Source organism: Gopherus flavomarginatus, chromosome 4 (genome assembly GCF_025201925.1).
Source record: "Gopherus flavomarginatus isolate rGopFla2 chromosome 4, rGopFla2.mat.asm, whole genome shotgun sequence".
Classification (NCBI taxonomy): Eukaryota; Metazoa; Chordata; order Testudines; family Testudinidae; genus Gopherus; species Gopherus flavomarginatus.
Window position 1 is genome coordinate 28,516,425 of NC_066620.1, and position 10,112 is coordinate 28,526,536.

General features: G+C 47.4%; 1 non-coding gene across 1 annotated transcript; it reads left to right on the plus strand.

Annotated features, from left to right (window-relative positions):
* Positions 1 to 8,972: 8,972 nt before the first annotated feature.
* On the plus strand, positions 8,973 to 9,046 carry TRNAT-AGU (transfer RNA threonine (anticodon AGU)). Its single transcript has one exon. It is a non-coding gene; the product is annotated as a tRNA-Thr (tRNA).
* The last annotated feature ends 1,066 nt before the right edge of the window (positions 9,047 to 10,112 follow it).

Sequence of the window (10,112 nt, forward strand, 5' to 3'; positions counted from 1 at the left end):
CTTTTGTGGTTTTCCAGACTCAGAGGATGAAAACAAACATGTGTTGGTCCCAGAGGTGGCTCTAGGCACCAGCAAAGCAAGTAGGTGCTTGGGGCAGCCCATTTGCAGGGGCAGCAGCTAAGAGGGATCCAGTCTGGGAGCGATGACCTAGAATCCTACTTTCATCATCTCCGACTCAAAGAATACTTCCAACACACCTCTGAACAACATCCTAACCCACAGAATCCTTCCTACCAACGTTATAATAAAAAGGATTCTGCATGGACTCCTCCTGAGGGTCGAAACAACAGACTGGACTTCTACATAGATTGCTTCCGTCAACGTGCACAGGCTGAAATTGTGGTAAAGCAGCATCACTTGCTCCATAACCTAAGCCATACTGAACACAATGCCATCAACAGCCTCAAGAACAACTCCGACATCATTTAAAAAAGGCTGACAAAGGAGGTGCTGTCGTCATCATGAATAGGTCAGAATATGAACGAGAGGCTGCTAGGCAGCTCTCTAACTCCACATTCTACAGGCCATTACCCTCTGATCCCACTGATGATTATCAAAAGAAACTACACCATCTGCTCAAGAAATTCCCTGAGAAAGCACAGGAACAGATCTGTACAGACACATGCCTAGAACCCCGACCAGGTGTATTCTATTTGCTACCCAAGGTCCATAAACGTGGAAATCCTGGATGCCCCATCATCTCAAGCATTGGCACCTTAACAGCAGGATTGTCTGGCTATGTGGACTCTCTCCTCAGGCCCTATGCTACCAGCACTCCCAGCTATCTTCAAGACACCACTGACTTCCTGAGGAAACTACAATCCATCAGTGATCTTCCAGAAAACACCATCCTGGCCACTATGAATGTGGAAGCCCTCTACACCAACATTCCACAGAAAGATGGACTACAAGCCATCAGAAATAGTATTCCCGATAATATCATGGCTAACCTGGTGGCTGAACTTTGTGACTTTGTTCTCACCCACAACTATTTCACATTTGGGGACAACATATACCTTCAAGTCAGCGGCACTGCTATGGGTTCTCGCATGGCCCCACAGTATGCCAACATCTTTATGACTGACTTAGAACAACGCTTCCTTAGCTCTCGTTCCCTAGCACCCCGACTCTACTTGCACCACATTGTTGACATCTTCATCATCTGGACTCATGGAAAAGAAGCCCTCGAGGAATTCCACCGTGATTTTAACAATTTCCATCCTACCATCAACCTCAGCCTAGACCAATCCACACAAGGGGTCCATTTCCTTGACATTAATGTGCTAATAAGCGATGGTCACATAAACACCGCCCTATACTAGAAACCCACTAACTGCTATACTTACCTACATGCCTCCAGCTTCCATCCAGGACACACCACATGATTCATTGTCTACAGCCAAGCTCTAAGATACAACTGTATTTGCTCCAATCCCTCAGAGATAAACACATACAAGATCTCTATCAAGCATTCTTAAAACTACAGTACTCACCTGCTAAAGAGAAAAAACAGATTGACAGAGCCAGAAGAGTACCCAGAAGCCACCTACTACAGGACAGGCCCAACAAAGAAAATAACAGAACGCCACTAGCCATCACCTACAGCCCCCAACTAAAACCTCTCCAGCGCATCATCAAAGATCTACAACCTATCCTGAAAGATGATCTCCCACTCTCACAGATCTTGGGAGACAGGCCAGGCCTCGCTTATAGACAGCCTCCCAACCTGAAGCAAATACTCACCAGCAACTGCACACCATGCAACATAAACACTAACCCGGGAACCTCTCCTTGCAACAAAGCCCAATGCCAGCTCTGTCCACATATCTATTCAAGTGACACCATCATAGGACCTAATCACATCAGCCACGCCATCAGGGGCTCGTTCAACTGCATATCTACCAACGTGATATATGCCATCATGTGCCAGCAATGCCCCTCTGCCATGTTCATTGGCCAAATCAGACAGTCTCTGCGCAAAAGAATAAATGGACACAAATCCGACATCAGGAATCATAGCATTCAAAAACCAGTGGGACAACACTTCAACCCCTCTAACCACTCAGTGACAGACTTGAAGGTGGCAATTTTGCAACAAAATAACTTCAAAAACAGACTCCAAAGAGAGACTGCTGAACTTGAATTAATATGCAAATTAGACACAATTAACTCAGGCCTTAACAGAGACTGGGAATGGTTGGGTCATTACACTAATTGAATCTATTTCCCTATGTTAAGTTCTCCTCACACCTTCTATGGGTCATCTTAATTATCACTTCAAAAGGTTTTTTTCTCCTGCTGATGATAGCTCATCTCAATTGATTAGACTCTTCCTGTTGGTATGCATACTTCCACCTTTTCATGTTCTCTGTATGTATAAATATCTCCTGTCTGTGTGTTCCATTCTATGCATCCGAAGAAGTGAGCTGTAGCTCAGGAAAGCTCATGTTGAAATAAATTTGTTAGCCTCTAGGGTGCCACAAGTACTCCTGTTCGTTGCGGATACAGACTAACAGGGCTGCTACTCTGAAGCCTGGGAGCTGAGAAACAACAGGGGGCCCTGGGAGTTGTAGTTCCTTGGTTAGCTCCCTGCCTATAGAGCCAGCCCTGGAGCAGGGAAAGAACTACATTTCCCAGCATTCCCTTGGCTGCTATCAACAGGGAAGGGAGGGGGAGGGAGTATAGTAGCTGAAACTTCATGCTGCAGCTTGCTGGGAATGGAGAGCTCACTGCTAGAGCGGGGTGGCACTGTGAATGGGGAACAAATGTGCCCAAGGAGTAGAAGGCTTTGGCCCAGATAGCCCCTTCAGAAGACATCCCCAGACTGCCTTAGGGATACTGATGTGACTTCACCTTGCAGCCCCCAAAGAAGGAACTGGGTGGACTAAATGGACAGTGCCCCTCTCTATCTGAAGCCTAGCAAGGGAGGTATGTGGGTCCCACTAGAATTTAAAATGAAAAGTAAGGGAGGGGAGGCTCTACTGGACCTGGGCAGCTTTAGATACGGTATGAGGCACGTAGGAGGATTTCCACTTCTGAGCCATGGAAGCAGAAATTGACTTTTCCTTTCCAGATTTAGCTAATATTCAGAAAGGGAATCTAGCACCTGCCTTCCAGATCTGAACACCTCAAAATTCAGGAGTGCTCAAGCTCAGTTTGGGCAGCTGGTACTTCATTTCTCCCAAATCAAATATACTGATCCACTGTAATTTCCTGTAGAAAAAGTAGGATAAAATTGAGCAAGAAATGCTTCCCAGAGGTTTTTAGGACTGGAATTGTTATTTTCAACAGCCATTGCCTATTTGTTTGTTTAAAAGGAAGACCGTGATATTGCATTGGCAAATTCCCCAAAGAAACGAAGAGTGGAACAAAAAAGTAATAATAAAGGCACCTTAACTTTTCCTCATTTATGGAGGACAGTCTTATAATATGCATCCAGATATCCTCCAATCACACAAGCTGAAAATTGTTCCACTTTACTGCAGCTCTGTAACCATGTGGGAACCAATCCTGTCTGTGCTCTGTGCACATCCAAAATTCCTGCTGAATGACCCAACCTGGGAGCAAGTTACCAGTGACCCAGGGCTGGGGCAGAAGGAGGGTGCAGGTGGGGAGGAGCCCAGGGCTGGGGCAGCAGGGGGGTGAGGGTCAGGGGGTAGAGCCCAGGGCTGGGGCAGCAGGGGGGTGAGGGTCAGGGGGTAGAGCCCAGGGCTGGGGCAGCAGGGGGGTGAGGGTCAGGGGGTAGAGCCCAGGGCTGGGGCAGCAGGGGGGTGAGGGTCAGGGGATAGAGCCCAGGGCTGGGGCAGCAGGGGGGTGAGGGTCATGGGGTAGAGCCTAGGGCTGGGGCAGCAGGGGTGTGGGGGTGGGGGGAGGCCCAGAGCTGTGGAGGCAGGGGGTGCTGAGTGTGGGGAGAGCCCAGGGCTAGGGCACCAGGGGGATGGGGAGACAGACAAATTTTTTTTTGCTTGGGGCAGCAAAAAACCTAGAGCCAGTCCTGCCTCCACATACCGTAAGGTAGGTAGGAGTGGATCATTATTATTCCTACTTGAAAGAGGGAGAAGCTAAGGCTGAGAAAGGAGAATTGACTTGTCTTAGGTCACACAGCCAGCCAGTGGCAGAGTTGGGAGTAGGACCCAAGAGCCCTGATTTTCAAACTAACCATCGGATCTTGAATTTCAGACATTGAATGACTTGAGTAAAGTGCTCTCAGATGAGCTCCAGATCAACAACAGTGCACAGTAATTATTCAGCAAGTATTGTAGGAGAACTGCAATGTTAGAGAGAATCATGAACTGCTCAGAGACCATTAATGCAGAGAAGCTGCAAAATTCATCAAACATATGACTTATTTCCTTGGTCTTCAAAGAGAACAACAAGGACCTGAAACTCCTCCCTGTCAATAACCCCAGCTCAGCCAATCAGGGTAGAGACTGAGGATGAGAGGCTGAGGGTTCTCACCAGAGAGCCCAAAGGATGGCCAAGTCACTGGTGGGAATCACTGCCCAAGCACTATTTCAGCCCCACATTTTTCGGTGGACCTCCCATAGTGGGAGCTGCCGAGCACTCCCCCGCAACACACACACACACACACACACACACACCCAGAGGGGACACTAGAAGCAAGAGAAGAAGAGAAAGGAGGAAGGGAGGGAGGAAAAGGTGAAACAAAAAGGACAAACCCTAATGTTCCCAGTGATTCTAAGGGACAAAATCCCAGGTGTAGAATAAAATTCTGCCACCTTAAGCTCGTGTTTTCCATGCCTAGAATTCATCTGTCACCAGATGGATCAGACTGAACAGGTTTCAAACCTCAAGGAGGCTCTTACCTTCTAAACAGGGATAACTGTTTTCTAGTAAAATCAGGAAAAGGGAAGGAGAAAACTCGAAAGAGGTTCCTCCTGGTGCTCACGTACCTGAACCCAAATACTTTCTCGGTCCTCAAAGAGAGACCTGGAGAAGGAGACTTGCTGAAGCAAAGCCACAGGGGTCTCTGAGATTTCCCTGGCCCCTCGCCCCTGTCCTGCCTGACTGATGTCAGCATCTCTCTGTGAGGTCACCACCTCCCCACCACCTTTGACCAATAGTGTGAGGTCCTGCAAAAGGCCTTTGTGATGTCACTGCCACACCCCTCTCTTGCTGTGCTAATGTCCTGCCCCTGGCCAGGAACTTTGGAGCTTTGAGCTATTCCCTGTGGTCGCCCCACTCAAGGAGCGTTCGTTCTAGGAAGCAAGCCGGCTAGCCAAGAAAACATCAGATGCTGCTCCCAATGCTACACTCCTTTTTTCAGAAATTAGTCAACTTTATGGCCAGAAGAGATGATTAGAGCATCTAATCTGACCCCCCTGCATATCAGAGACCTCTTGTATGACACAATAGCTACTTTTGGGGCAAACACATTCCACAAAGGCATCTAGTCTTCATTGAATGACATCAGGAGATGGTGAATCCACCACTTTCCTTGGTAGCTTGTTCCTGTGGTGAATCATCCTCGCCGTTGATTATTTGTGCCTTAAGTGTAATATGAATTTGTCTCTTTTCACCTTCCAGGCATTGGGTCTTGTTATGCTTTTCTCTGCTAGATTCAAGAGCCCTTTAATAGCCAATCTTTTCTCTCCATTAAGGAACTTCAGTGAAGTCACCTTTCAATCTTATTTTGATAAGCTAAACAGGTTGAGCTCTTTCAATAGCTCACTAGAAGGCATTTTTCTCCAGCCCTCAGAACATTTGGTGGCTCTTTACTGCCCCAGCTCCAATTTCACAACATCTTTTTCAAATGAGGACACCAAAACTGGAAGCAATATTCCAGTATCAGTCTCACTGATGCTGTGTCACCTCCTGTGATGTTATTGACATATTCTGTAACTATAGACCACCGTTGCGACCACTGTTCTATATTTGCAGCCAATATTGTAGAAATGTTGTCATGTAAGGGGTGTATGGAGAGGTTCTGATTAGCTGATTATAATGATGCTATCTCTAGATGTGTATCATTTTTGTTGTTGACGTTATGAATATTGGCTCTATGCTGCCCATATTTCAAACTTGTGCTACGCTTCCCAGGAAACCCCAGCCAGACAGGTTGGTGTCAGTTCTCCCTAGCCTGCTTGATGGCTCATTAAGGACCACAAGTTATGCAACTGACCCATTGAGAGAAGGCAGATATGCCTTGTGACTTAGCAAGGTATGCAGGGACCTGCCTATGGACAGAACTTTAAGGTTTTTTTCTATGCCACGTGCTGGATTGAGTGTCCTTGGGACAAAGAAAGCAAAGACCACATGGCAAGAGACTATAAAAGGCTGATGCCTCGTCTCCATCTTGTTTTCAACCCTGCTTCATACCTCTGGAGGGACTTTGCTACAGACTGAAGCTCTCTACAAAGGACTGAATGACCCATCCCAGCTTTGTATGGACTCCAGAGACTTGATTTGAACCTGCAGTTTATTCCATCACTGCTACAAGCCTGAACCAAGAACTTTGCCATTACTGGGGGTGAAGGGTTCAAATCCATGTGCATTTTATATAACAACCTGGTCTATGGATTGTACCAGCTCTTTTCCAGACCCAAAGTCCAGAGTATGGTCAAGGGACCAGAGGCCTAGCAAATAGTGATCAGCTAAGAGAAAGCTGGGATAAATGGAAAGCCTTGCTTGCTAAGATAGGCCTGGTCAGCAAATTGCCAGGTGTTAGAGCTAAGAACTAAATAATCATGTCTTATTCAAAGTTGCAGACTGAACAAAAGAATCCCTGTTCCTATTGTGTTTGATTATTCTGTAGGGAGATGTTCTTCCCACAGATCCAACCTTGAATTTATGAGAAGTTGGCACATGTCAGTATAAAATATGGCATCCTTCCACCTCCCTTCCAAGGGACCAATGCCTTGCCATTAGACAGACAGAAAACAAATCTTTATTGCCATATACTTTCACTATTTCTTGGCTTTAACACCTATGAATGTACCTGTTGGACCATCAAAAGAGTTGCTCCATTTCTATGGACCTCAAATCAGAATTCAACATAGTTATTATATATTAATAACATTTTATCAAAGTATTCATTAAATGTTAACTTGCTAACTTGAGACTATGGGCGGAGATATTATGTAACCTGTTAGCCACTGGCTAATGTGCTATCTTGTCTTGCTGCAAAACCTATCTTGGGGTGTGGAACTGCCTACCCTGTCACTTTTCCCCACCCATGAAAAACCTATATATTCTATTGTAATCAATTGATTGACAGTGTCTCTGAGCCTAATAAGCAAGGTGACTCTCCGCCAGCGCTGTGTGTAATAAACTCCTTTTATTGACCTCTACACGGTCTAGATTTATCTCCTCCACAGACAGCTGTTGAATAAAGAGGAGATTCAGCATCCAGCACCCAGTGGTGCCTGGCTGAATGTGCCTCCTCTCCCCACAGCTTGGTGATCTTTTGAGGAAATGGAGAAGACTGCCTTTGCCTAGCTGTACATTGCTTGCAAAAGAAACAGGTCTTTTTGGTGACAAGTGTTGAAAGGAGTCACTAGGCAAATGTGGAGACAAGAAAAACATCTCCTAACTGAACTTGCATTTGTGGATGCTGAAGCCACAACACAGAGTGCTAAACGCTATATGACCACGGCTGGAGTCAGAAGAGTCTCTACCAAAGCCTTTTTCCACCAGCAGGGGCCTCTCTGTGCACAGAACTCCTGGTAGCTTGATGGCTGCAGGCAGTGGAGAACTCTATTTTGGCATCTCTTTGTCTCTTTTGTGGTGAACACCTGCAGTGACTGTTAAAAGGCCTCTGGATAGTGGTCTTTGGGAAGAGCTGGCTGAAGAGCTTTCCTACTAACCAGGAAATCTTGGCTTGGCCTAACAGTTCTTCCTTGCTGAACCTAATGTGTCTGTTGGCTCCTTTTTCGTATCTCTTCATAAGAAAGAAAAGACCTGTCATCAGAATCCTTCTAAGTGGTGGTTCAAGACAGAGAGAGCCTTCCTTGCGGTTGAGTCTTGGTGCCATGGGGCATGTCTCACCACTGCTGTGCCTCCTGTTGGCCATCCTGGCAATTAGGTCTGGTCCACCAGTGCACCTTCATCCAGTGGCATCTGGCTGCAATCTGTTCTATCATTAGGACCCATGTCGCTCTCAGGACTTCAGTGTCCTCTTATGGACAGAGCCCTCCGGCTGTGCCCCACTCAGTTCTCTCCCCCCCTTCCAGGGAGCAGCTGTCCTTTACCCAGACACTTGCCTCAGTGGCCAGCTGCAGTCCAGGGTGTAGCCACCTGTGTCAGTGGAGACTGAGGCAAAAGGGGTGCACCTCCAACCCTCACCATCTGTTTCCCTGGACCACTTCCCCACAGACCTAGCACCTTCCTCCACCTTTGTGTAAGGGCCTCAGTCTGGCAGTAATCAGCCAGGAGGTCACTCATGCTCCCCTTACCCACCCAGCACTACTCTGACCATGGTACCCCTCCTTCTCCTTCTCCTTCCTTCAGGGCAGCCAATCCTCCCTCCTCACACTCCAAGGAGTGACTGACTCTTGCTGTGCTGAGCAGCCCTGTATACATGGGCTGCTCCAGCAAGCCTTCTCCTGATTGCCTCTCCCAATAAGCCCTTTCCTGACTGGCTGGGTTCTGCGCTGCCTCTGCAAGGCTGCCTTAATTTTTTTCCTGCTTGTTTGGGGCAGTTACCCCACCACACTTGGAAAGTGGCAAATGAGAAGTCTAAAGCTGAAGGAAAGGTTACCATGACTCAGAACTGAGCCGAGGTTGCTGTGACTGAAACACAGATCACTAACCAGTATATGATCACAGTGTCTGGTGGGAGAAGCACATGTTAGAAGCCCTCTGTCAACTCAGCTGTGGCTTTCTGTGCACAGAGAGCCAGACACCTCAAAGTCTACAAGTCTTGAGGGAAATGGGGAAGGTCTGTATTTTGGAATTTGCAGGTGTTGTCCTGGACCATCAAATGGAACAGTTGTAAACACTTTCTTGACGCAGGCACCATGGCTTAGCTGGCTAAAGCACTTGTCTAGTAAACAGGAGATCCTGGGTTCAACTCCCAGTGGTGTCTTGTTGTATGGCTTTTGTCTCCTCTGCTCACATTTTCCTGTGTCTTTCTAGGAAACAGAAGAGACCTCCCTTGGTATCCAAGTAACTGCTTGCTAAGGAAAAGGCTTCTCATAGACTCATAGGTCAGAAGGGACCAATATGATCATCTAGCCTGACCTCCTGCACAAGGCAGGCCACAGAACCCTACCCATCCACTTTTATAACAACCCCTAACCCTTCTTTGGAGAGAAGCATTGGAAAGAATCAAATCACAAGCCTGGAGCTGATGAAAAGGCTGCTGTGACTGGCATTAGCATGGTGGTTGCTTCAACTGCAATTGCTGCAACATGAGAGCCTGTGCCACACGTCCTTGGGGTTTGCTGGGGATGTCCACACACAGAGGCCATGTCACCTTCCTTTTGATTGTCACTGGTGAGAAATGGAGCAGCTGAGAGAAAAGTCCCAGAGAGCAGCACCGTGGCTAAGCTGGCCAAGGCACCTGCCAGGTAAAGTGGAGGTTAGAGATGTAGCACCCAGTGGTGCCTTGCCAAATGTGTCTGCTCTTCCCACCTTTTGGTCAATCTTTCGAGGAAGCAGAGAAGACTGCCTTTGCCTTGCAGTGCAGATGCTTCCAAAAGAAACTGGTCGTTTTTTTCTGACAAGTGTCAGAAGGAGGCACCTAAGAAACGTGGGGACAAGGAAAAGGTCATCGTAACTCAACTTGCATCCATGGCTCTTGAGGCCACAACGCAGAGCACTGAGCACTGTAGGACCACAGCTGGTGACAGAAGGGGCTTTTCCAAAGGCATTTTCCACTAGCAGGGTCCTCTCTGTGTGCAGAATTCCTTATCGTTTGATGTCTGCAGGCCCTGGAGATCACCATTTGGCATCTCTCTCTCTGTCTCAGTGAGCATCCAATGTGGTTGTTGAAAGTCTGTGATGGGATCTACAGGATGAAACCTGAATAGAGGGACCCCTGAGCCCTGTGTCCCACCACCTGTATTCCCTCTCACACTGTGATGCTGTGACAGGCTGCAAATCTCTGGCACATATTGCACTTACACAGACATCCACAGGTCGGGGCACAT